We start from the raw sequence: 24,165 nt of genomic DNA, 5'->3' as shown, positions 1-24,165 counted from the left end.
AACCCAGATGCCCTTCAAAAGAGGAATGGGTACAGAAAATGTGGTACATCTACACAATGGAATATTACTCAGCTATCAAAAACAATGACTAAATGAAATTCATAGGCAAATGGATGGAACTGGAAAATATCATCCTGTGTGAGGTAATCCAATCACAGAAAAACACACATGGTATGCACTCATCGATAAATGGCTATTAGCCCAAAGACTTGAATTACTCTTGATGCACAGAACACATGAAACTCAATACTGATGATCAAAATGTGAATGTTAAACTCCTTATTTAAAAGGGGAACAAGAATACCCTTGGCAGGGAATAGGGAGGCAAAGGTTTAAACAGAGGCAGAAGAAACACCCATTCAGAGCCTGTTCCTCATGTAGCCCATACATATACAGCCACCCAATTAGACAAGATGGATGAAGCAAAGAAGTGCAGTCCGACAGGAGCGGGATGTAGATCTCTCCTGAAAGACACAGCCAGAATACAGCAAATACAGAGGTGAATGCCAGCAGACCACTGAACTGAGAATTGGACCCTGTTGGAGGAATCAGAGAAAGGACTGGAAGAGCTTGAAGGGACTCAAGACCCCATATGAACTACAATGCCAAACAACCAGAGCTTCCAGGGACTAAACCACTACTCAAAGACTATATATGGACTGACCCTGTGCTCCAATCTCATAGGTAGCAATGAATAGCCTAGTAAGAGCACCAGTGGAAGGGGAAGCCCTGGGTCCTGCTAAGACTGAACCCCCAGTGACGTGATTTTTGGGGTGAGGTTGGTAATAGAGCAAGGATGGGGAGGGAAAGTCCATATTGAAGGGGATGTGGTGGGGTTGGGGGATGTTGGCCTGGAAACGGGGTAAGGGAATAACAATCAAAATGTAAATAAGAAATACTCAAGTTAATAAAGAAGAAAAAAATATTGACTCGGTTTATTTATTCAAACTTTTAATAACTTAATTTTGTTCTCTAACTCTCTATGAACTTTTAGGCCTAGGGACAGATAATGATGTTTGGAAGATAACTACTTTTAATAGATATGAATGTATGTAATCTCTGTTGTAAACTTCTCAATCAATTAATGATTTAAATTAATATTTGAAGTTCTAGTGATTTGGATTTTTTAAGCTCTTTTTTAATTGGATTTTTTTTACATCTTTATTAAATTGAGTATTTCTTATTTACATTTTGATTGTTATTCCTTTCCTGGTTCCTGGCCAACATCCCCCTAACCCCTCCCCCCTTCTCTGTGGGTGTTCCCCTCTGCATCCTCCTCCTATTTCCGCCCTCCCTGCAACAATCACATTCACTGGGGGTTCAGTCTTGGAAGGACCAAGGGCTTCCCCTTCCATTGGTGCTCTTACTAGGCTGTTCACTGCTACCTATGAGAATGGAGCCCAGGGTCAGTCCATGTATAGCATTTGGGTAGTGGATTAGTCCCTGGAAGCTCTGGTTTGTTGTCATTGTTGTTCATATGGGGTCACAAGCCCCTTCAAGCCCTTCCTGTCCTTTCTCTTATTCCTTCAACAGGGGTCCTGTTCTCAGTTCAGTGGTTTAATGATGGCATTCGCCAATGTATTTGCTGTATTCTGGCTGTGTCTCTAAGGAGAGATCTACATCCAGTTCCTGTTGGCCTGCACTTCTATGCTTAATCCATCTTATCTAATTGGGTGGCTGTATATATATGGTCCACATGTGGGGCACGCTCTGAATGGGTGTTCCTTCTGGCTCTGTTCTAAACTTTGCCTCGCTATTCCCTGCCAAGGGTATTCTTGTTCCCCTTTTAAAGAAGGAGTGAAGCATTCGCATTTTGGTCATCCTTCTTGACTTTCATGTGTTCTGTGCATCAAGGGTAATTCAAGCATTTGGGCTTCTTTTGGGTATATGCCCAAGACAGATATAGCTGGATTCTCAGGTATTTCAATGTCCAATTTTCTGAGGAACCTCTAGACTGATTTCCAAAATGGGTGTATCAGACTGGATGGGTGTTTCTTCTGCCTCTGTTATACACTTTGCCTCCCTATTCCCTGCCAAGGGTATTCTTGTTCCCCTTTTAAAGTACAAGTGAAGCATTCCCATTTTGGTCATCCTTCTTGAGTTTCATGTTTTCTGTGCATCAAGAGTAATTCAAGCATTTTGGCTACCATCCACTTATCAATGACTGCATACCATGTGTGTTTTTCTGTGATTGGGTTACCTCACACAGGACGATATTTTTCAGTTCCATCCATTTGTCTATGAATTTCATTTAGTCATTGTTTTGATAGCTGAGTAATATTCCATTGTGTAGATGTAATATATTTTCTGTATACATTCCTCTGTTGAAGGGCATCTGGGTTTTTTCCAGCTTCTGGCTATTATAAATAAGACTGCTATGAATATAGTGGAGCATGTGTCTTTGTTATATGTTGGGGCATCTTTTGGGTATATGCCAAAGAGTGGTATAGCTGGGTCTGGAAGAAGTTTAATATCAAATTTTGGGAAGAACCTCCAGACTGATTTCCAGAATGCTTGTACCAGTCTGCAAACCCACCAACATTGGAAGAGTGTTCCTTTTTCTCCATATCCTCGCCAGCATTTGCTGACACCTGAGTTTTGATCTTAGCCATTCTCACAGGTGTGAGGTGAAATCTCATGGTTGATTTGATTTGCATTTCCCTTATGTCTAAAGATTTGAACATTTCTTCAGGTGTTTCTCAGCCATTCGGCATTCCTCAGCTGTGAATCCTTTGTTTAGGTCTGAACCCCATTATTTGATTGGGTTATTTGTCTCCCTGCAGGCTAATTTCTTGTGTTCTTTGCATATTTTGGATATAATCCCTCTATCAGTTGTGGGATTGGTAGAGATTTTTTTCCTAATCAGTTGGGTGCCATTTTGTCCTGTCCTTTGCCTTACAGGAGCTTTACAGTTTTATGAGATCCCATTTGTCGATTCTTGATCTTAGGGGTAAACCCTTGGTGTTTTGTTCAGGAAATTTTCTCCAGTGCCCATGTGTTCGAGATGCTTCTCCACTTTTTCTTCTCTTAGTTTGAGTGTATCTAGTTTGATGTGGATGTCCTTGTTCCACTTGGACTTAAGCTTTGTACAGGGTGATAAGCATTGTTCGATCTGCATTCTTCTCCATGTACCTCCAGTTGAAACAGCACCATTTGCTGAAAATGCTACCTTTTTCCATTGGTTGGTTTTGGATCCTTTGTCAAAAGTTGTGACCATAGGTGTGTGGGTTCATTTCTGGGTCTTCAATTCTATTCCACTGGTCTATCTGTCTGTCTCTGTAACAATACCATGCAGTTTTTATCACTATTTCTCAGTAATACTGCTTGAGTTCAGGGATAGTGATTCCCCCGGAAGTCCTTTTATAGTTGAGGATAGGTTTAGCTATCCAGGGTTTTTTTGTTATTCAAGATATTGTTGTGTATAACTCTCTGAAGAATTGGACTGGTATTTTGATGGGGATTGCATTGAATCTGTAGATTGCTTTTTGTAAAACGGCCATTTATACTATATTAATCCTGCCAATCCATGTGCATGGGAGATCTTTCTGTCTTCTGAGATCTTCTTTAATTTCTTTCTTCAGAGGCTTGAAATTCTTATCATACAAATCTTTCACCTGCTTGGTTAAAGTCACACTGAGATATTTTATATTATTTTGGACTATTATGAAGTGTGTCATTTCCCTAATTTCTTTCTCGGCTTGTTTCTTTTCTTTCCTTTTTGTTTTAGAGGAATGCTACTGATTTATTTGAGTTAATTTTATACACAGCCACTTTGATGAAGATGTTTATCAGGTTTAGTAGTTCTCCGGTGGAACTTTTGGGATCACTTAAATATACTATCATAACATCTGCAAATAGTGACATTTTGACTTCTTTTACAATCTGTATCCCTTTGATGTACTTTTGTTGTCTGATTGCTCTGGCTAGAACTTCAAGAAATATATTGAAAAAGTAGGGAGAGAGTGGGCAGCCTTGTCTAGTCCCTGATTTTAGTGGGATTGCTTCAAGTTTCTCTCCATTTAGTGTAATGTTAGCCACTGGTTTGCTGTATATGGCTTTTACTATGTTTAGGTATGGGCCTTGAATTCCTATTCTTTCCAGGACTTTTATCATGAAGGGGTGTTGAATTTTGTCAAATGCTTTCTCAGCATCTAATGAAATGATCATGTAGTTTTGTTCTCTCAATTTGTTTATATAATGGATTACGATGATGGTTTTCTGTATATTAAACCATCCCTTTATGCCTGGGTGAAGCCTACTTGAACATGGTGGATGATTGTTTTGATGTGCTTTTGGATTCAGCTTTCCAGAATTTTATTGAATATTTTTGCATCGATATTCATAAGGGAAATTGGTCTGAAATTCTCTTTTTTGTTGGGTCTTTGTGTGCTGTAGGTATAAGAGTAATTGTGGCTTCAGAGAAGGAATTCGGTAGCACTTCATCTGTATCAATTTTGTGGTATAGTTTGGATAGTATTGGTATGAGGTCTTCTATGAAGATCTGATAGAAATCTGCACTGAACCCATCTGGACCTATGCTCTTTTGATTGGGAGTCCTTTAATGACTGCTTCTATTTCTTTGTAGTTATGGGTTTGTTTAAATGGTTTATCTGTTCCTGATTTAATATTGGTACCTGGTATCTGTTTAGGTAATTGTCTATTTCCAGCAAATTTTCAAGTTTTGTTGAATATAGGCTTTGTAGTAGGATCTGATGATTTTTTGAATTTTCTCTGGTTCTTTAGTTGTGTCTCCCTTTTCATTTCTGATTTTGTTAATTTGAACACACTCTCTGTGTCCTCTCGTTAGACTGGCTAAAGGTTTATCTATCTTCTTGATTTTCTCAAGGAACCAACTTTTGGTTCTGCTGACTCTTTGTATACTCCCTTTTGTTTCTACTTGGTTGATTTCAGCTCTGAATTTAATTATTTCCTGACCTCTAGTCCTCCTGTGTGTATTTGCTTCTTTTTGTTCTAGAGCTTTTAGGTGTGCTGTCTCGCTGCTGATATATGCTCTGTCCTGTTTCTTTCTGCAGTTACTCAGAACTATGAGTTTTCTTCTCAGCACGGTTTTCATTGTGTCCCATAAGTTTGGGTATGTTGTACCTTCATTTTCATTAAATTCTAAGAAGTCTTTAATTTCTTTATTTCTTCCTTGACCAGGTTATCATTGAGTAGGGCATTGTTCATCTTCCGATTATATGTAGGCATTTTCTCCTTATTGTTGTTTAATACCAGCTTTAGCCTGTGGTGGTCTGATAGGACACATGGGATTATTTCTATCTTTCTTTATCTATGGATGCCTGTATTATGACCAATTATATGGTCTGGTTTGGAGAAAGTACAATGAGTTGTTGAGAAGAATGTATATCTTTTTGTTTTAGGATAGAATGTTCTATAAATATCTGTTAAGTCCATTTGATTCACGACTTCTCTTAGTCTATCTATGTCTTTGTTTAATTTCTGTTTCGATGATCTGTCCATTGAGGAGTGTTGGGTGTTGAAATCTCCTACTGTTATTGTGTGAGGTGCAATGTGTGGTTTGGGCTTTAGTAAGGTTTCTTTTATGCATGTAGGTGCCCTTGTACTTGGAGCATAGATATTTAGGATTTAGAGCTCCTCCTTTTCCTTTGATGAATATGAAATGTCCTTCCTTATCCTTTTTGATGACTTGTAGTTGAAAATTGATTTTATTTGATATTAGAATGGCTACTCCAGCTTGCTTTTTCAGACCATTTGCTTAGAAAGTTGTTTTCCAGCATTTCACTCTGAGGTAGTGTCTGTCTTTGTCTTTGAGGTGTGATTCCTATAAGCAGTAGAATGCTGGGTCTTTATTGCATACCCAGTTTGTTAATTTATTTCTTTTTATTGGGGAGTTGATTCCATTGATGTTGAGAAATATTAAGGAATAGTGATTGTTGCTTCCTTTTATATTCTTATTTGGATGTGAGATTATGTTTGTGTGCTTTTCTTCTCTTTGTTTTGTTGCCAAGACAAGTAGTATCTTGCTTTTTCTAGGGTATACCTTGCCTCCTTATGTTGGGCTTTGCCATTTATTATCCTTTTTATGGCTGGATTTGCAGAAAGATATTTTGTAAATTTGGTTTTGTCATGGAAAATCTTGGTTTCTCCAACTATGTTTATTGAGAGTTTTGCTGGACATAGTCAAACTGGGCTTGTGTTTGTGTTCTCTTAGGGTCTTGTATGACATCTGTCCTGGATCTTCTGGCTTTCATAGTCTCTGGTGAGAAGTCTTGTGTGATACTGATAGGTCTGCCTTTATATGTTACTTGACCATTTTCCCTTACTGCTTTTAACATTATTTCTTTGTTTTGTGCATTTGGTGTTTTTACTATTGTGTGACTGGAGGAGTTTCTTTTCTGGTCCAATCTATTTGGAGTTCTGTAGGCTTCTTGTACGTTTATGGGCATCTCTTTCTTTAGGGGAAGTTTTCTTCAATGATTTTGTTGAAGATATTTACTGTTCCTTTGAGCTGGGAGTCCTCACTCCATTCTATACCTATTATCCTTAGGTTTGATCTTCTCATTGAGTCCTGGATTTCCTGTATGTTTTGGACCAGTAGCTTTTCCGCTTTACATTATCTTTGACAGTTGAGTCGTTGATTTCTGTGGAATCTTCTGCTCCTGAGATTCTCTCTTTTTTCTTTTGTATTCTGTTTGTGGTGCTAGTATCTACGGTTCTTTGTCTCTTCCTTTGCTTTTTTATATCCAGGGTTGTTTCCCAGTGTTCTTTCTTCATTGCTTCTATTTCCATTTTGAATTCCTTCACCTGTTTTATTGTGCTTTCCTGGAATTCTTTCAGAGATTTTTGTGATTCCTCTCTATAGGCTTCTACTTGTTTGTTTATGTTTTCCTCCATTTTTCTAAGGATTTCTTTAAGTCTTTCTTGAAGTCCTCCATCATCATGATCAAATGTGATTTTAAATCTAGGTCTTGCTTTTCTGGTGTGTTTGGATATTCAGTGTTTGCTTTGGTGGGAGAATTGGGCTCCAATGATGCCATGTAGTCTTGGTTTCTGTTGCTTGGTGTCCTGGGGTTGCCTCTTGACATCAGGTTGTCTTTGGTATTACCTTATTCAGCTATTTTTGACAGTGGCTAGACCGTCCTATTGTTCTGTGTGTCAGGAGTGCTGTAGACCTATTTTCCTGTTTTTTTTTTCAGCCAGGTATTTGATCAGGATGTTCTGCTTTTGAGCATGTATTCATTCCTGTATACTGATCTTCATCTGTGCCTGTGGACCTGTGTTCTGAGTCCACCAGGCATGTCTCTTGGAGCAGAAAAGTTGACCTTATCTGTGGTCCTGAGTCTGAAGTAGCTCCTGGTGGGCTGCTTTTGCGCTCTCTGTGAGGAGGGCAACCAAGAAGGCCTGTGATGTCTTTCCTCGTGCCCCCGTGCACCAGGATCCCAGATGTCATTAGGTGTTTTCCTCTTGAGTCAGAAATGTGTGCAGAGTGTAGTCTCTTCTGGCTTTCCAGGTGTTTCTGCCCCTCTGAAGCTTTAGCTCTCCCTCCCATGGGATTGGGGAGCAGGGAGCTTTTGAAGGGGTCCCTTCAGATCCTTGAGGTGTCTGGACTGCAGGGGACCTGCTGCTCGAGTGCCGCTATCTTCCTGATCCCAGAGGCCCTATACAGTTTCCTCTTGGGCCATTGATGTGGGCAGTATTGATGGTCTCTTTTGCTCTGCAGGCTCAGGAGTGCCCACTATCCAGGAGGTGAGTTCTCTCTCCCAAGGGCTTTAGGGGCAGGGAACTGTGGGTTCAGCAAGGTTCTGGATATAGCTTAAAACTAGAAGTGTCCAGTCCCAGAGGAATTTTGACTCTGTGTGTCCTGAGACCACCAGGCTGTCACTTGGTGCAGAAAAGTTGGTCTTAACTGTGGTCCCGTGGCTGAAGTGGCTCCTGGGGCGCTGCTTTTGAGCTCTCCATGAGGGCGGCAACCAGGAGGGCCTGTGCAGCCTTTTTCCGGGGCCCATGTGCACCAGAATCCCAGATGGCATAAGGTGTTTTCGTCTGGAGTCAGAAATGTGGGCAGAGTATACTCTCTTCTGGCCTCCCAGGCGTGTCTGTCCCTCTCAAGGTTTAGCTCTCCCTCCCACAGGATTTGTGTGCAGGGAGCTTTTGATTGTGTCCCTTCATATCCGAATTTTATACTCTTAAAGGCCTTAGCCAAGGATGAACTTTCTCCAGCAAGGCTGCAATTTCTAAACCTTTCCCAGCAGTGCTACCAAATGGAGATTCACAGATCAATTCCCTGAATCTATGGGGAACATTGCACATTCAAATCAATAGAAAGATATTAATACCTGGTGCTTGGTTGATTAACCAAGTTATGTATGATAATGTAATAATTTAGGACACAAAGAAAATGTCCATCTTCCTAGAAAAAGCCAGATCCCCTAATATAAAGACTATTTCACCTCTGCTTGCCTGCTTCCATGGTTGAGTCCCCCACTCAACAGGGAAATGGGATAACATTTGAAATATAAGGAAATAAAATAACCAATAAAAATTAAAAAAAGTAAGGATATGATAAAGCATGACAAACAAAAATACCAACATTTAAAGAGAAAATCGAGAATCTAATTAAATTATGATGATAATCTTTGGTTACTGTTTATTCATTAAATGGAATTCTTTTAATATAAATAAATAGAATTAAAGTTGAAAAAAAATTCCCTAAAGCCTACACAAATATGTCAATAATGTCTTATAGAGAATGTCATAAATCCTGCCTGCTTTTGTTTTCTACATGCAACAGATATTGTTTCCTTTACTCCTGTTTGGAGCAGAATCAGCAAATCATGATTAAGCATCTGAATGTATTTTTTAGGTTTTTTTTTTTGGGGGGGGAGGAAAGGGTCGCAATCAGGTAGTGACTGTTTTAGTTAGTCTTGGAGATGGTTCAGGTGGATTTGTGTAGAAGTTCTTGAGGAGCTTTTGAAGACCTTTATTTCCTGGCTAGTATTCTTTTAATAATAGAAATGAATAAACCTCTGGGTGATATTTATTAGGTGGGAGGGGTCTAGGCAGGTGATCTCTAGGGCAATGTATGGTGCCATCAGACAGAAAAGTGCAGATTCAGAAATCCTAATACTCTCATATCACAGTAGAAAATGGTAGGTGTTTTATCTACTTTTGACCAGGTTTATGCCCTGGAACCCGTTACTCTGACACCCCATGGAAAGAAGTTTGATAAGATGTACTATAGTAGCAACACCTGAAGCCATTCCACATAGAGATGAGGTATCAATAATGTCAAAGACCAAGTCAATAGAAAACACCTACTCTTGTACCCAAACCACCCTAAAATAGATATAAGACATTATCCATAAGGAATAACATCTGTGAAGTATTTCATCAAAGACTGTCTGAGAGCCTTAGAACATCTGTCTTGTACAGAGGTAGCACTTTGGGGAAAATTGTCCTCCCCTGAGGCTTTCATCACTGGAGTCTACAACTATCACTTTCCAATTGGTGCTCCTGATCTTGTCTCCTAGCTGCCTGTTACACTCCACCAGTTCATGGTGCTAATTTAGCCTGCAGTGCTCTGCCACCTGATACCCCCAATCAGTCCACAGCTTCTTGTCACTTGCTACTACTCCATAGCACCAGTAGCCAACAAAGAGACCCAGTAGCCCTCCCTGACCTGACTCCCTATCCAGTTTAGAAAGCACAGTTCTTTGGCTGTTCCAATCAGGCCAGAGTCACATATATCTGCATGGATAGCATTTGACACAGTGGTTCAGGCTGGAGTACTCTGAAACAGGGAGTCATCAGTCACTGCTACATCTCTGCTTTTTGAAAATACAATTCAGAATCAGAATTTATCAATGTGAACTAAGAAAAGGAGTTAAGGAAGTTACTGAGGAAACTCTTGGGCTTTTTGCCATTTCAGGAGCTGCAAGCCATCTCTCTGATGTGATAGCTTAAACACTACTTCTCATACTTATATTTAGTATTATTCTTAACAGGGACATATTTGGATTTATCTTTTTCTTATTGTCCTCCAGCCAAGTAAAAATATAGACCACAAGTTTTATTCTCTCTCTCTCTCTCTCTCTCTCTCTCTCTCTCTCTCTCTCTCTCTCTCTCTCTCTCTATCTGTATATATATTTGCCTTCAGGCATGTTGGGCTTACAGCTAAGGGGGAGCCTGAATATGACCAAAAACAAACTTGTGACCTTAAATCCTTATTACCAGTACATAAACAGAAATAAAACCTTCTAGCCCATTCATGAATGTAGCTGACATAATTACCTCTTAAGAATGAGCTTCATTAGGAGAAAGGGACTCAATACTGTTAAAATTGTCCAAAACAACACATCAGGAATTGCATAATAGAACAATAATGGAAAAGAGGTGTTTCTCCTTACAACTAGTAGATGAAGGGATAATAAACATATAGTACATGTGTAAAAATGAACTACTATTCACTTGTGAGGAAATGGAAAAATCACAAAATTTTCAGGAGAATGGATGAGCATATGATGTATGATGTTAAAGAATGAGACCCAATCTCAGAAATAAAAAAATAAAAGAATTGAAATCATGTTTCCAATCGTATTTTCATCTAGCCTATGATGTGTAAATGTTTATAAGAAATCAAGCATTTTTATGGCAGTATAACATTTAGAAAGAAGAGTAAAAACGTATAAATTGTAAAGATAATGTAAAGCTAATTAGTTTTTTAGCTTCAATTTTAATCATGTTTTTTTTTTCCTTTGTGTTGAACAAGTGTATAAAAGGGTGATAGTAATTGTGTAAAACTCACAGGGACGCTCCTCAGCTCCAGACTATATAGTATAGCTGAATAGAAATTCACTGAGATATAGAGTTGTTTGCAGCAAAGAGTTTGTGTGGCTTTGCTAATCTAGATAAGTAATGCCTTTATTTGTGAACCCATTATACGGGGATAACATTTGTATTTAAAAACAAGTTAAATTTGTGGCAATGGTATGGGCATGGTATGTAGTTGTTGAAGCAGTTACGGTAAAAGAAGGAGGACCTGAGTCAAACGCCCTAGCATCCATGGTGTGGGTCATATTTTTGTAGATTCTAATTCCAGTGTTGAGGTGAAGGAGGTCTGTGATCCTTGGTCTCATTTTTCATCCAGTCTAGCCTACCTGGTAAGTTCCAGGCCTAAGAACACCTGTTTCAGCAAAAAAGGGGGATGGTACTTGAGCAGCATCTCTGAGGTTACCTTCTAGCCTTTATATATTCATATGTGTGTCTGTAAATATGCACACATTCACACATACACACACACAAACACAAAAAAAACATGGAAACAAATATTTAAAAGAGATGTTGGGGACAATAAATTGTGTTTTGCTTTTGTTTTATTTAAAGAAAACTAGGAACTGTGAAGATAGACTAGCCAATGATTAGTCAATACCTCAGTGTCAATAGCTGAACTTCTGGGGTTTTGAATGCCTTATTTTTAGGATTAAAATCATTGATTTTTATTTTATGTGCAAGAATATGTGCCTTTAAATGTGTATGTGTGTATACCATGTTCTTCCTGGTTGCTTGTGGAGACCAGAGGAGAGATTCCACTTCTCTGGACTTTAGATGAGTGTGAGCTGTCATGTAGATTCTGAGCACTGAATGCAGATCCTCTTGAAGTGCACACAGTGATCTTAAACCCAGAGCCATTTTTCTTATCTTATGAACTTAAAAATCATTTTGTTGAAATAAATGTGATGTTATTAAACGAAAAATCTCAATCTCACCCAACTTTCTTCCCGAGGAGAGATAGACAATGTAGAAGCTTCTCTGTGGATGCCACTTGTCTCCTTACCTAGGGAGAGACACAGTACTGTATTTTTCCTTACATTACAGGATTCATTTTCTACCATTCTGTCTTAAGAAAAGACCTGAGCAAATTGATCTGGCACACATCAGTGGGAGGCTTTTAACAGAATTGTCATGCTCTTGCATCTTTTAATATTAAAGTAAAAATGTTGTCACTTCTAGATTATTTCCACATGATTGGTATTTAGAAGACCCCAGTAACTGTTTTTATTTTGTCGTTTTTTTTTTTTTTTTTTCTCTATTTTTTTTTCTTTTTTTTTTTTTTGAGGGGGGGTTAAATTTAACTAGAAAAACAGTGTCAATCAGTGAATGTTCAGTAGGGGCCATGTTTTTTCCAAGGGTATTACATACATTTATGCACAGAACTATTATTAGAGTTAATAGTGGAAGAGCCTAAACTCTGGCAGCCTAGATAAGTCAGGCTCACCCATCCATCCTCTATAAGGTAAAAATATTAATACAAAGAAGAGAAAAAGAGGAGGTTTATTCAAAATGGCCACATGGGGAACTTAAACAAATGAGCCAGTGGCTCCCATGAGACAGTTGTTAGAGTCTGGACGTAATATTTACGGTTAGTAGGAGACATAAGGCATGTACCATTAAACAGTCCTGGTCAACGGTAGGATCTCCCATGAAGGACACATTGTCCCAGCCTCAGAATCAAGGTGGTCTGACTGCTTGTCAGAACTTTATGAAATGTCTTTCCTGGAAATAAGCCCATTTGGACTGACACTGGCTTTCAATATTTCTTTCTGCCACTAAGGAATCTTGGGGAAAGTACCAATTTCTTGGAATAGTCTATGGCCAAATAGAGGGGTAAAAATGTCTTTTCAGAATAGTTACATTTCATCAGAGATTGTTATCTGAACAACACAACAGCACAGTGATTTAAATATTTTTATCTCCATTTCATTTATTTATTTTTCTTTTAATGAAGGAAGGTGTTGCTAACAGTCTTCTGACTTCAGGCTTTCAAGCTCTGGGATTATATTGAGCCACTATTCCTGAATGGCTCTTACCTTTAGTATATTGACAAAGGTAACTACAACTCAGAATAAGTGTTGGACCAGCCTGGACATAGGATCGGTGCTCTCAACTGGGAAGAAGGGAATCTGGAAGGTGGATAATAAACAGATATAGACTACTTTTCAGGTACAAACTGACAGGCAAAATTTCAAGGCTTAAACTCTTCTCTTTTTTTCTTTCACCCACTTGTTCACAATTTGAAGATAGACACACTCTTTATTTTCTTGAGCACTCTGCTTTTTTTCCTGTGTATCTTTCTTTTTTTGAACTTCCACACTCCTCCATACCTTGGTACATTCCCTTTTACTCACATACAATCTTCACACATACCTCACACACACACACACACACACACACACACACACACACACACAACATACCCTCTCTTTACACACACACACACACACACACACACAACATGCCCTCTCTTTACACACACACACACACACACACACACACACACACACCATACATACTTCACATTCTCTTTTCACTCACTCCTTACATTCTTTCCACTCACTCTTCACTCACCTCCTGCATACCTCACCCTCACCTGACTGGCTCTCTGCTCTCTGCTTGGTCTGATCCGTCCAGCAGGTCCAGTTATTCAGGGTCCCGAATAGGCACTACTTGAGGGTCAAGGGGGGAGAAAAGAAGGAGACCAAGCAAGGTTCTGTTGCCAAGGTCTCATTTATTGGGATGAGCATTACAGCTTATCAGATAGGGGGAGTGATCTTTGTGAAACACAAAGGAGGGAGGGGAGAGGGTATTCAGGCAGTGATAGCAGGAAGCAAAGAGGTCAGCGATAAACGAAGAGGTCAGGCAGTGGAGACATCTAGTGTTTGCTCAGGCTGAAACGTCCTGTGATTGTTATCTTCCTGTGCCATCAGTATGTGGGAAAGACTTTTGTCCAACAATCTCATGACTTTATGGCAGTCATCTCAGGGTTGAGCATCTGTGGCCATACAGCCCAGGGTCACGTAGACATTCTGAACTCTACTGTCATAAAATGGCGAAGCCCAAATCCAATATGGCTCCCTACATTGGTCTGCACTTGCTCTCTCATCTTTTTCTTGCCCCAGTCTTTTATTGATACTCCATACAGGTAGCAAAACGCTTTGTATAATCATTGCCAAATAAAATTCAAAAGAATAACCACATCCCACAAAGAATCAAGAATTACAATTGTTCAATTGTACAAAGGTTTTAAACTTCCCCATTCACGGGAATGTAGCCAAAATAATAATAATTGCAAACTTATCATTATTTAAATTTTAGTTTCACTTATTATACTTCAGAGCTCAGACCTCTGAGGTCAGATACTTGCATTTTCTTGTGATGCTCTAATGCCAAATGGCATGGGCACAGCTCTAAGGCAATAGGGAAAAAAATCAAGTTAATCCTTAACTCAGTAGTTCTACTACTTTTCTTCTGTACATTGCACACAATGACTCTCTCAAGCATCTCGCTTTTGACTTAGTTTTACTAATATATTTTTTTTTGCTTTTGATACTTTCTAATCCAGAAAGCAAAGAGTTAAATGTTGTACAAAACTTATTTCAATATTTCAATAGATTTTTTTTTTAATTTCTTGGGATTCCAATGTTGGCTCTATTTCATTTTCTAATAATTTCTTCAAACTTTCTTTGCTAGTCAAACATTAATCTGGAACAGCCATTGTGAAGTTATTGAATTTTTTTTTCCAAGATTAGAACATGCAGCCTCCACCTAGGACATTGAGACTGTGCTGTGCCTCTAGTTTCATCTTTTAATTGTTTAAAAATAATTCATCAAGGAACATCTAGTTTCACAGAATTCAGCATAGTAGAAGGAGAAAGAAATAGGAAAGTCAGATATAATGGAATATTTGCACTTTGAAAAGCAATCACACACAAATGAAATCTATACAGTCATTGTCCAGGGATAAGATTAGGAGAAACGGAAACAACTGCTTTTTTTTTGTTGATTTTGTTTGTTTGTTTGTTTGTTTTGTTTTGTTTTTTACAAAATCTGCCGTGGGCTACTGAGATGTCTCCTATCTTACTGAAGGCAGTACCTTATTTCAGATGATGGGTCCCCTGGAAAAATTTGTCTCCTGCTTCTCAGGGTCACAGACACCATTATTATTATTATTATTTTATTTTATAATGAGCTACTGTGGGCTTCTGAGATGTTGCTGGCAGTCCATGTCATGTTATGCTGTCCCCAGCAAAATGTACACACACACACACACACACACACACACACACACACACACACACACAGAGTAATCAGGGATACCTTACATGCTCATGTTATTTCCTGTCAAGTTAGGATCTAAAGCCCCTCCCTGGTCTATGGACAATTCCTTGTGGGCATGTCAAATACCCTTGGGCTCTTGTAAGTTTTTTTCAAGACTTTGGAGTTGATGAAGATATATTTTCTCATTGAGAAATATGTGAAAATTAATCAGGAAAAGTGAAACAATACCCTATAATACCTACAATTCTGCTCTATGATTGGTTTTTAAAAAAAACAGACTCTAGTGTCACTGTGAATTGGTTAATGTGAGATATGTTGCTATAATCTTTTAAGTTGTTTATCAAAAAGTGCTCCAATGGTCATTTCTTTTCCCAAATAGTCTCCATAGACATTTTTTACGTTCCATTTATGTCCTTTGTTTTGACATGTTTGACAAATATACACGAAAGTTGTCCATATGGGTTGGTCAGAAAACTATTTGTTTTGTCAATCTTCAGGGGTTATTCATCTTGTCTTCTGAGATAGGGCTTTCACTGAAAGCCTGTGGATTCTGTTAGAGTTCTTTGATGGCAAGATTGGGGGTCCTACTATGCTTGCCTTCCTATGTCAGGCACTGCAAAATGTTTTGCCATTCTCAGGAATGTCATGTGTTCTTAGGAGGACTTGTACCACAAGAACATTACTACCTGAGCCCCTGTCCAGCCCATCACATACTTCTGGTCTCTCTTTTCAGCCAGCTATATCTCTTTATAAGGCAATAATTCTGTACGTTAACTTTAATAAACACAGTAGGGATTGCCTCCTGCCTTTTTTTTGTTTATGAAAATTCATAATGCTTCCCAATTAGGGCTACAAATAATGTGACTGCTTATCATATTGTCTAGCCATAATAAAGGCTCAGAAACAGAGATTTAGCATAGGCTGAATTCTATATCTCTTTAAATAAATAATGACCACTGTCTTAGACTAACTTTGGAGATCAAGCAAGAATTAGTGTTGATTTTACATATCGAGTTCATAGTGGGAAGGTATTCTCACATAGGGCTGAGAATAATATCACTGCTTTGCACATTGACTAGCCAGCTGGGTCACCCAGCACTATATAGACTTTATCTCAAAACAATAAGAAAGTGTGTATAATGGACTAGTAGGGTGATTTGACATTTAGGTGCTTTCTACCAAGCTAGTTTCCTGAGTTCAATTTCCGGGATCTACATGAAAGAGGAAAAGTAATTCACAACCTGTCTTTTAGCTTCACACAAGTGGAGTGGCACACATCTGCACAAAATCATACAATAATGCATAAATGTAAAAAATGTACAACATGGTAAAAATAGAGGGCTGAAACCATTTTTAGGATTATTTTTATTTCATAGGAAGGGTCACACTGGAAAAATGGAGGTTAAACTTGGACTTTGAACAGATTACAAGGTGGTGGGGGTGAGCTAAGGCAAAGACTCGTGCTGAGAAAAAGGCATTGTAGCTGTTGATTGGTTTGAGTTGTCTAGTAATTGTTTTGGTGTGCATTTCAGTTAATGTTGCCAGATGTTAGATGTAAGTCCCATTGTCTAAAGGATGTAAGAAGTAGCAAAGGAATTACTACATGTCAGGCTAGTCTTTGGGGAGGGCTGTCTTCTGAGTTGGCCTTTGTTAATCTCTCACTAGCATCATCTACATTTAGGAGTTGTGCAGGGAAGAGAATGGGAGAGGTAAAGAGTACTAATATTAATACATCTAGACAACAACTGTACCCAGGGTCCCTATGTACATCTTTGCAAAATACTTGTGTTTACTATGCACAGAGTTCATTCCTTGTCATCTGAATGTCATGTTCTAAAGGAGAGCATATGACTAAAATTATAGCTATTGATATGGTAGAACTGACAAAGAGGGTTCCTCTAGAACATGGAACTGTTAAACCATGTCTGGGTAGTGTGGGGTAATTCTCGGGTGAGGGCTGCAGCTATGTGGAGACTGACATCCGGAGAGGCCCTGCCATAGATGCATCTCCTAGCTGCCCCATAGGAATACATTTCTTGAGCAGGAACATCCTTCTTCTACTTATGTTAGCCTATAGATTTAATGATAAGCTTAGGAATTCTAAATTTGTGTGGTTTATTGATTTGTACTTTTTTGTGAGCTGAGCACTGAGCAAATGCAGAATTTAGTTGTAACTTTGCCAGTGCATCTATCTGCCTACTACAGTGCCTGCTACTGTTTTTGTCTGCAAACCTCCTGGACCCTTACAGTGTTTGACCCTTGCTGAGCCTTGCTGATACATGTGGAAGCCTTTTGTTCCTAACAAAGCAAAGTCCTTATCTTTCTGTTTGTCCTGGACAGTACACCTGGGTGGTATTTCTGGGCATTCATATTGTTAAATTGGTTTCTGTTTTATGTTCCTCTTTCTTTGTTCCTGATGGCATAAGCCTGTTTATCCACTGTGCTCCCTGGATTTCTCCACTCAGGGTACTTTTCGTAAATATTTGTGAATCTCAGTAAAAGATTTGGCATTCTAGTAACACAAATGACCTGTGTATGGATTTTTTTCTTAAACCTCACAGGCCTATGCACAGTTCTTGGTACCATGGTCGACATTTGCCTTTTTCAAACCAGATACACGCAAAATAATAGAAGAAAAAGTGGGGAAGAGTCTTGAACACATGGGTACTGGGGAAAATTTCCTGAACAAAACACCAATGTCTTATGCTTTAAGATCAAGAAGCAACAAATAGGACCTCATAAAACTTCAAAGCTTCTATAATGCAAAAGACACTCTCATTAGGACAAAATAGCAAACAACAGATTGGGAAAAGATCTCTACCAGTCCTACATCTGATAGAGGACTAATGTCCAAAATACACATAGAACTCAAAAAGGTAGAGTCCAGAGAACCACATAACCCTATTAAAGAATGGAGTACAGAGCTAAATAAAACATTCTCAGCCGAGGATTATGGAATGGCCAAAAAGCACCGAAAGAAATGTTCAACATCCTTAGTCATCAGGGAAATAATAAATCAAAACAACCCTGAGATTCTACTTCACACCAGTCAGAATGGATAAGATAAAAAACTCAGGTGACAGCAGATGCTGGCAAGGATGTGGAGAAAGAGGAACATTCCTCCATTAATGGTAGGATTACAAACAGATACAACCACTCTGGAAATCAGTCTGGAGGTTCCTCAGACTATACCTCTCCTGGGCATATAACCAAAAGATGCTCCAACATACAGCAAAGACACATGCTCCACTATGTTCATAGCAGCCTTATTTATAATAGCCAGAATGCGGAAAGAACCCAGATGCCCTTCAACAGAGGAATGGATTCAAAAAACGGGGTACATCTACACAATGGAGTCTACTCAGCTATCAAAACAATGACTTCATGAAATTCATAGGCAAATGGAATGAACTAGAAAATATCCTGAGTGTAGTAACTTAAACCAAGAAAAATAAACTTGGTATATATTCACTGATAAGTGGATATTAGCCAAAAAGTTTGAATTACCCAAGATGCAAACCACAGACTAAGGGAAGCTCAAGAAGAAGGATGATCAAAATGCAGATGCTCCTACTCCTTCTTCAAAGGGGGAAAAATATCCATAGGAGGGAATATGGAAGAAAAGTTTAGAGTAGCAACTCAAGAAAAGGCCACTCAGAGCCTGCCCCACATGTGGCATATATATATATATATATATATATATATATATATATATATATATATATATACAGCATTCAAAACTAGATAAGATTGATGAAGCTAAAAAAATGCATGCTGAAAGGGACTGGATATAGAACTCTCCTGAGAGACACATCCAGAGCATGTCCAATACAGAGGTCAATGCCAGCAGCAAACCACTGAGCAAAGAACAGGACCCCTTTGGGGGGAATTTGAGGAAGGATAGAAAGAGCTGAAGGCACTTGTAACCTCATAAAAACAACAATGCCAAATAAGCAGAGCTTCCAGGGAATAAACCACTACCGAAAAACTATACATGGACTGACTCAGGTCTCCAGCTGCACATGTATCAGAGAATAGCTTGTTGGGGCACCAGTAGAAGGGGAAGCCCTGGGTCCTACCAAGTTTGGACCCCCAGTGCAGGGGAATAAGGAGTAGGCCAGTAAGGGGGATGTATGTGTGAATACCTATATGGGGGAGGGGTGAGGGTGGGAGCTTATGGACCGTAAACCGGGAAAGAGAATAACATTTCAAATATAAGTAAAGAAATATATCTAATGAAAAATTAAAATAAAGAAAGAAATGTCTGTTGTCAAGGAAGATAGGATTACAATTTTGTCTGCCAGATTTCTCAATGGCATGGTATATTTTTGGTTCAAATCCTTGTGTAGAATGAGGTTTTTACTTGGTAAATATTCACAATGTGGAGAAAGTATGGTACATATTATGTAATCTCAATTACCTATGTGTAGGTACTCTTGCAAGATCTAGAACAACACATCAAGCTCAGATGCTTGTGACTTGGTGATTTTGTTCTTGTCCTCTTTTGTTTTGTTTCCTATAATGCATATATTAAAAAATAAACAAAAGCTTTTTTTAAAGAAAACTTTTTAAAAGGCTCATTAAATATTAGCTGATATTAATAATAAATTTATATTAGATGACTAGAATAATGCACATATTAAACACTGACCAGCACCTCATGTTCTGCTTATTTCAGTGAAATTACGATTTGTTTATGCAAATTGTTCTCCTAAGATATTTAGTCACTTTATTCTTCAAAGTGGGTAAATATTGCTCCTGTAATTTGATTTGCTCCGTAAGATGAGCCCCCAATATTGTCTTGTCGTAAGATGGAAACATCGATTTTATATACATAGATTTCTAATAAGTGAAGAAAATTGGAATAGACAAAATATACAACAGATAGAAAGTTTCAAGTTTCTTATAGCTCAAGCATTCTTTTAGGTTGTATGTCCCTTAAAATCCTTTAATTCATCATAGTAAATTCAGAGGTAATGTACGTAGATATGGTCACAAAAAATGCCTAGCCTAGTCAGACATTTTTGCTGACTTTTCCCAACCTGTTGTTTCTCCAGAATATTATCTAATGACTTGTGTTAAGAGAGAAGAGGGGCATTTTTCTTTTTCTTTTCTTTCATTCTTTTTTCTTTTCTTTATTTATTCATTTATTTTTAGGTATAGTCCTGTATATCTGAGGCTGTCATTAATCACTGTTTAGCCAATGATCGGCCTCCAGGAAGTCATAGCAGCCGAATTCGAAAGCAGTAATAGAGATAGGACCTAGAGCTTCTCTGCATGCTAGTCTGAGCTGTGAGTTCAGTCTCAGGAATAAGAACGGATTCCTGCAAATATATTTGAAGTGGTTCCTTCAGAGATCCTCAGGCAGAGTCAGCATAGTCATCCAGGTAATAAAGTCCTCCTTCTCTTCTGTTGCCTATCTGCCACTGCTTCTGTTCATTCCATGGACTGGTGAACATAGACTATCCTTCCTTTTGAAATGGATCATCTTCCTGTATAGAATAGTGTCCTGATACCAGCCATTCTTTGCTCAAGTATATACTAAGGCAATGCTTCCCACACTTTCCCATGCTGCACTGCTTTAATAAGTTCCTTGTAGGCTTATGTTTTCCAATACATACTTTTGTAACAGTTCTTAATGCTTAGACCTCCCTTTTAGACCACCACCCACCAAAGGTAAGGAAAGATGATGGATAATAAGAGATTGGGCTTTGGTCCTGTTGAGAAGTAGTCTTTAAGGCAATTCAAATCTTCTTTGTAAGTAGTCTATTCCACTAGAATGCCAAACACTAATCAATAACAGTGGTTAAATCCAGAAGAAACCATGAGACCATGCCAATCAGTATGGTTATAATGAAGCTGAAAAAAGCAGGCAGACCACCATTGGAGTTCTTTGGTGTTTTTCTCTCTACAAATACATGACAAGTGAAAAGCAGTAAAGAAAGCAAGGTCAAACAATACCAAAGTGTGACGACTGTCTGTTGGATTATACTTATACTCTTTTAAAACCTCATGTGTCCTTTCAAGAAAATACTCCAGCAAAATATCACACTCTCATTCATTAGACAGCTTCCAGAAAAATACTATGTGTCTATTCTCATCAAAAACCTCTTCTCACATGCCTGCTTCAGGAAAACATCCTCTCTTAAGACAGCTTCCAGTAAAACATCACATGACACAGTGAATGTAGTCTCCAAGAAAGCCAGAAATTCTCACATCAGTTCCTTATGTCAGGTTGCATTCCAACCATAATTTTTATTTCTATTTCATAACTGTGATATTGCTACTATTGTTAATTATAGTGTAATTTTCCCCAATGGTCTTAGGAGACCCCTGTGAAAGTGTTGTTTGATCCTAAAAGGAGTCATGACCCACAGATTGAGGACCATATTCTAAAGGTACTCAACAACTTCTTCTCTTTACAGTGTCTGATTTTCAACCAATTGTCATATAAACAGCCATAGTTTTAACTATTTTTTTCTCAGAGCAGGGTTACAAACATGAAAAGTGAATAGATGATGCTAAACACTTTAGTAGTGAGTGACAAAATGCTGTCTTTGTGAGAGGGTGTTGAAGACTGTGAAAACCTGGCAATCTAAATGGCTACATTAACTTGGATAAGTGACAGCAGTAAATAGTTGAAGTGGCAGGATGGAACAGATGGTTAATAACTGACAAGTTCATAGAGTGTTCAAGGAATCAATGGTGAGTAATAGCTGAAATGCTAACTTAAAGCATCTCTGACTTAAGAGAGAACAACAAAAGTGTATGCCAAAGTTTGTGTTAACTGAAGATTCTAAATGGCTCCACAGTTGCGGTAGAGATTTTCCGCAATACAAGAACCATCTGCTTCCTCATAGCACCATCATATAACATCAATACTATAGGGCATTAATCCTTAAATTCAGAGAAAATTACTCTATCATCTTCTATCATCCTCTCTCTCTCTCTCTCTTTCTCTCTCTCTCTCTCTCTCTCTCTCTCTCTCTCTCTCTGTCTGTCTCTGTGTGTGTGTGTGTATGTGTGTGTGTGTGTGTGTATGTTTGTGTGTGCATATATTTCTTACATATGAGAATGTGGATGGGAACACTTGCAGAAGAAAGAGAAGAATTTTGAGCATCTACCTCTATTGCTCTGCATGCAATGCCTTAATTCCTTGAGGCAGAATTTCTTAATGAAGAAAGTCATCATTTAATTGTTCATCAAGGCTGACTAGCATGAAATTCTGAGGATCTACTTGTCTTTTCCTACTTTGTCTTTACAGTTTTAAACTCAAAACCCAGAAACTCATGCAAGCATTGTACTAGTTTCTGGTCTTCTGGTTCTTCTTTGATTAATTTCTAGTGGAATAGGATATGTTATTTGCATACATGTGTACATACATTTGTGTTTCAGTTTGGTCTCTGAGAGACATGTGGCTGCATCATAACATAGGAAAACAGTATCATGACAGAAGCATAGGCAAAAGAGAAAATCAAGTGGCATGTTGAAAAGATTTTCGGGCAATTTTTGCTCTTGTGGGAACTGACAATATTCTCAAGAACTTCATTCATCCTTTGAAAGGTAGTCTTCTTTATTGCAAATTTTGGATTTTCGGATTAGAGATGTTGAACACACACTTTCAGATCCAATGAGAAAGCAGAAAGACAATGAATATTTGCAGTGGTGAAAAGTGACACTTTCTAACATTCTACTGTATTCAGATATTCTGACAAAATTTAAGAAACCAATTTGTTTTCTTCAGTGGAAATCTGACAACTTAATTAGTCTCTACTTCCTTTACCTGGGTTCTTCTGCAAATCATATACTCCCTTTTCCCTTTAAAATAGCTTTCATCTCTAAACTCTGATGGACATTCCTAATCTTTTGATCTAATTGTCTTTTATTTGCCAATATTTAGTGAGACTTAAATATCACAAAACAACATACAAGTATTGAAAAACACTAGATATTCTGTGTCTTATAGTCTTAGTCATACTGACTTGACATTCCTTTGTGCATTAGGTATTTTTCTGTAGCTCTTACAAGATACTATGAACAATAGCACCTTAAAAAAGAAATTTATTTTGGCTCATGATGACAGAAGACAAGATGGGAAGGCATAGTAACAAATGGCATGGTAGTAAGTTGGCTGATTTCATTTCATACACACATAGTAACCAGGGAACAAGAGCAGCAAATGATTTTATAGAGACTGTAAAGCTCAAAGCCTGGCTGTAATGATGCCCCTTCTTACAAGATAGTAAGACTTTACCTCCCAAACAGTTCACCATCTTCCCAATGTCCTAACTAGAGATTGAATGTTAAAACACAGAGCCTTAAGCAGAACATCTGTCATTTAAGTTAGTGCATTGATAACTCCACCAACACAGTGCCATCAGTTGGGAAATAAGTCCATCTGACAAATTTCTCATTTAATCTACTACAGCCCTGGTGATAGGCACTGTTTTGGTGCCAGGGCAATTTTTTTCCATCTCTCTCACCTTATGTGCTTAGGATTAAAAACTAATCTCTTTTATACATATCCTTGTCACAATGCCAAATGCCATGTAGTATGACCCTCACAATAGGCAGAACAGACGGGACTCCCTGATCTTAGATTTCAAATCTTCAAAATAATGAGGTAAATAAAGACTCAAATATTTTTGTTTTACAGATTTCTTTATGGAATTTTTATATATACCAATCAAATTTTACCTATTTTCTCTAATCACCCTTTCCCCATCTTTCCTTTTATAGCTCTTCATTAGTAGGAATGATATCGTATTGTTTAGTTTCATATTTATTCTAGAGCCAATATTCTAAGTAAATAAGTAAGCAACTCACCTCTTCTTTATTTCTCAGTCTTTGCCCTCTCACTTGACACCCTACTGATGGGGACCACTATTTTTCCAGGCCACAGGTTTGAGCTTGGTTAAGAGATGGGGGTGCCATTTTGGAAGTGTGTGAAACCTGTAGGACGTAGATCCCAGAAAACAGTATTGAAGAAAGTATGTTACTGTGGGAGGGACTTAGATGTGTATACCTTGCGTAAGTCAGAATGCCAGAATTCTCTAGAGTCTTAGAACC

This window comes from Rattus rattus, chromosome 10 (genome assembly GCF_011064425.1).
Source record: "Rattus rattus isolate New Zealand chromosome 10, Rrattus_CSIRO_v1, whole genome shotgun sequence".
NCBI lineage: Eukaryota > Metazoa > Chordata > Mammalia > Rodentia > Muridae > Rattus > Rattus rattus.
This window is presented reverse-complemented; position numbering follows the sequence as displayed.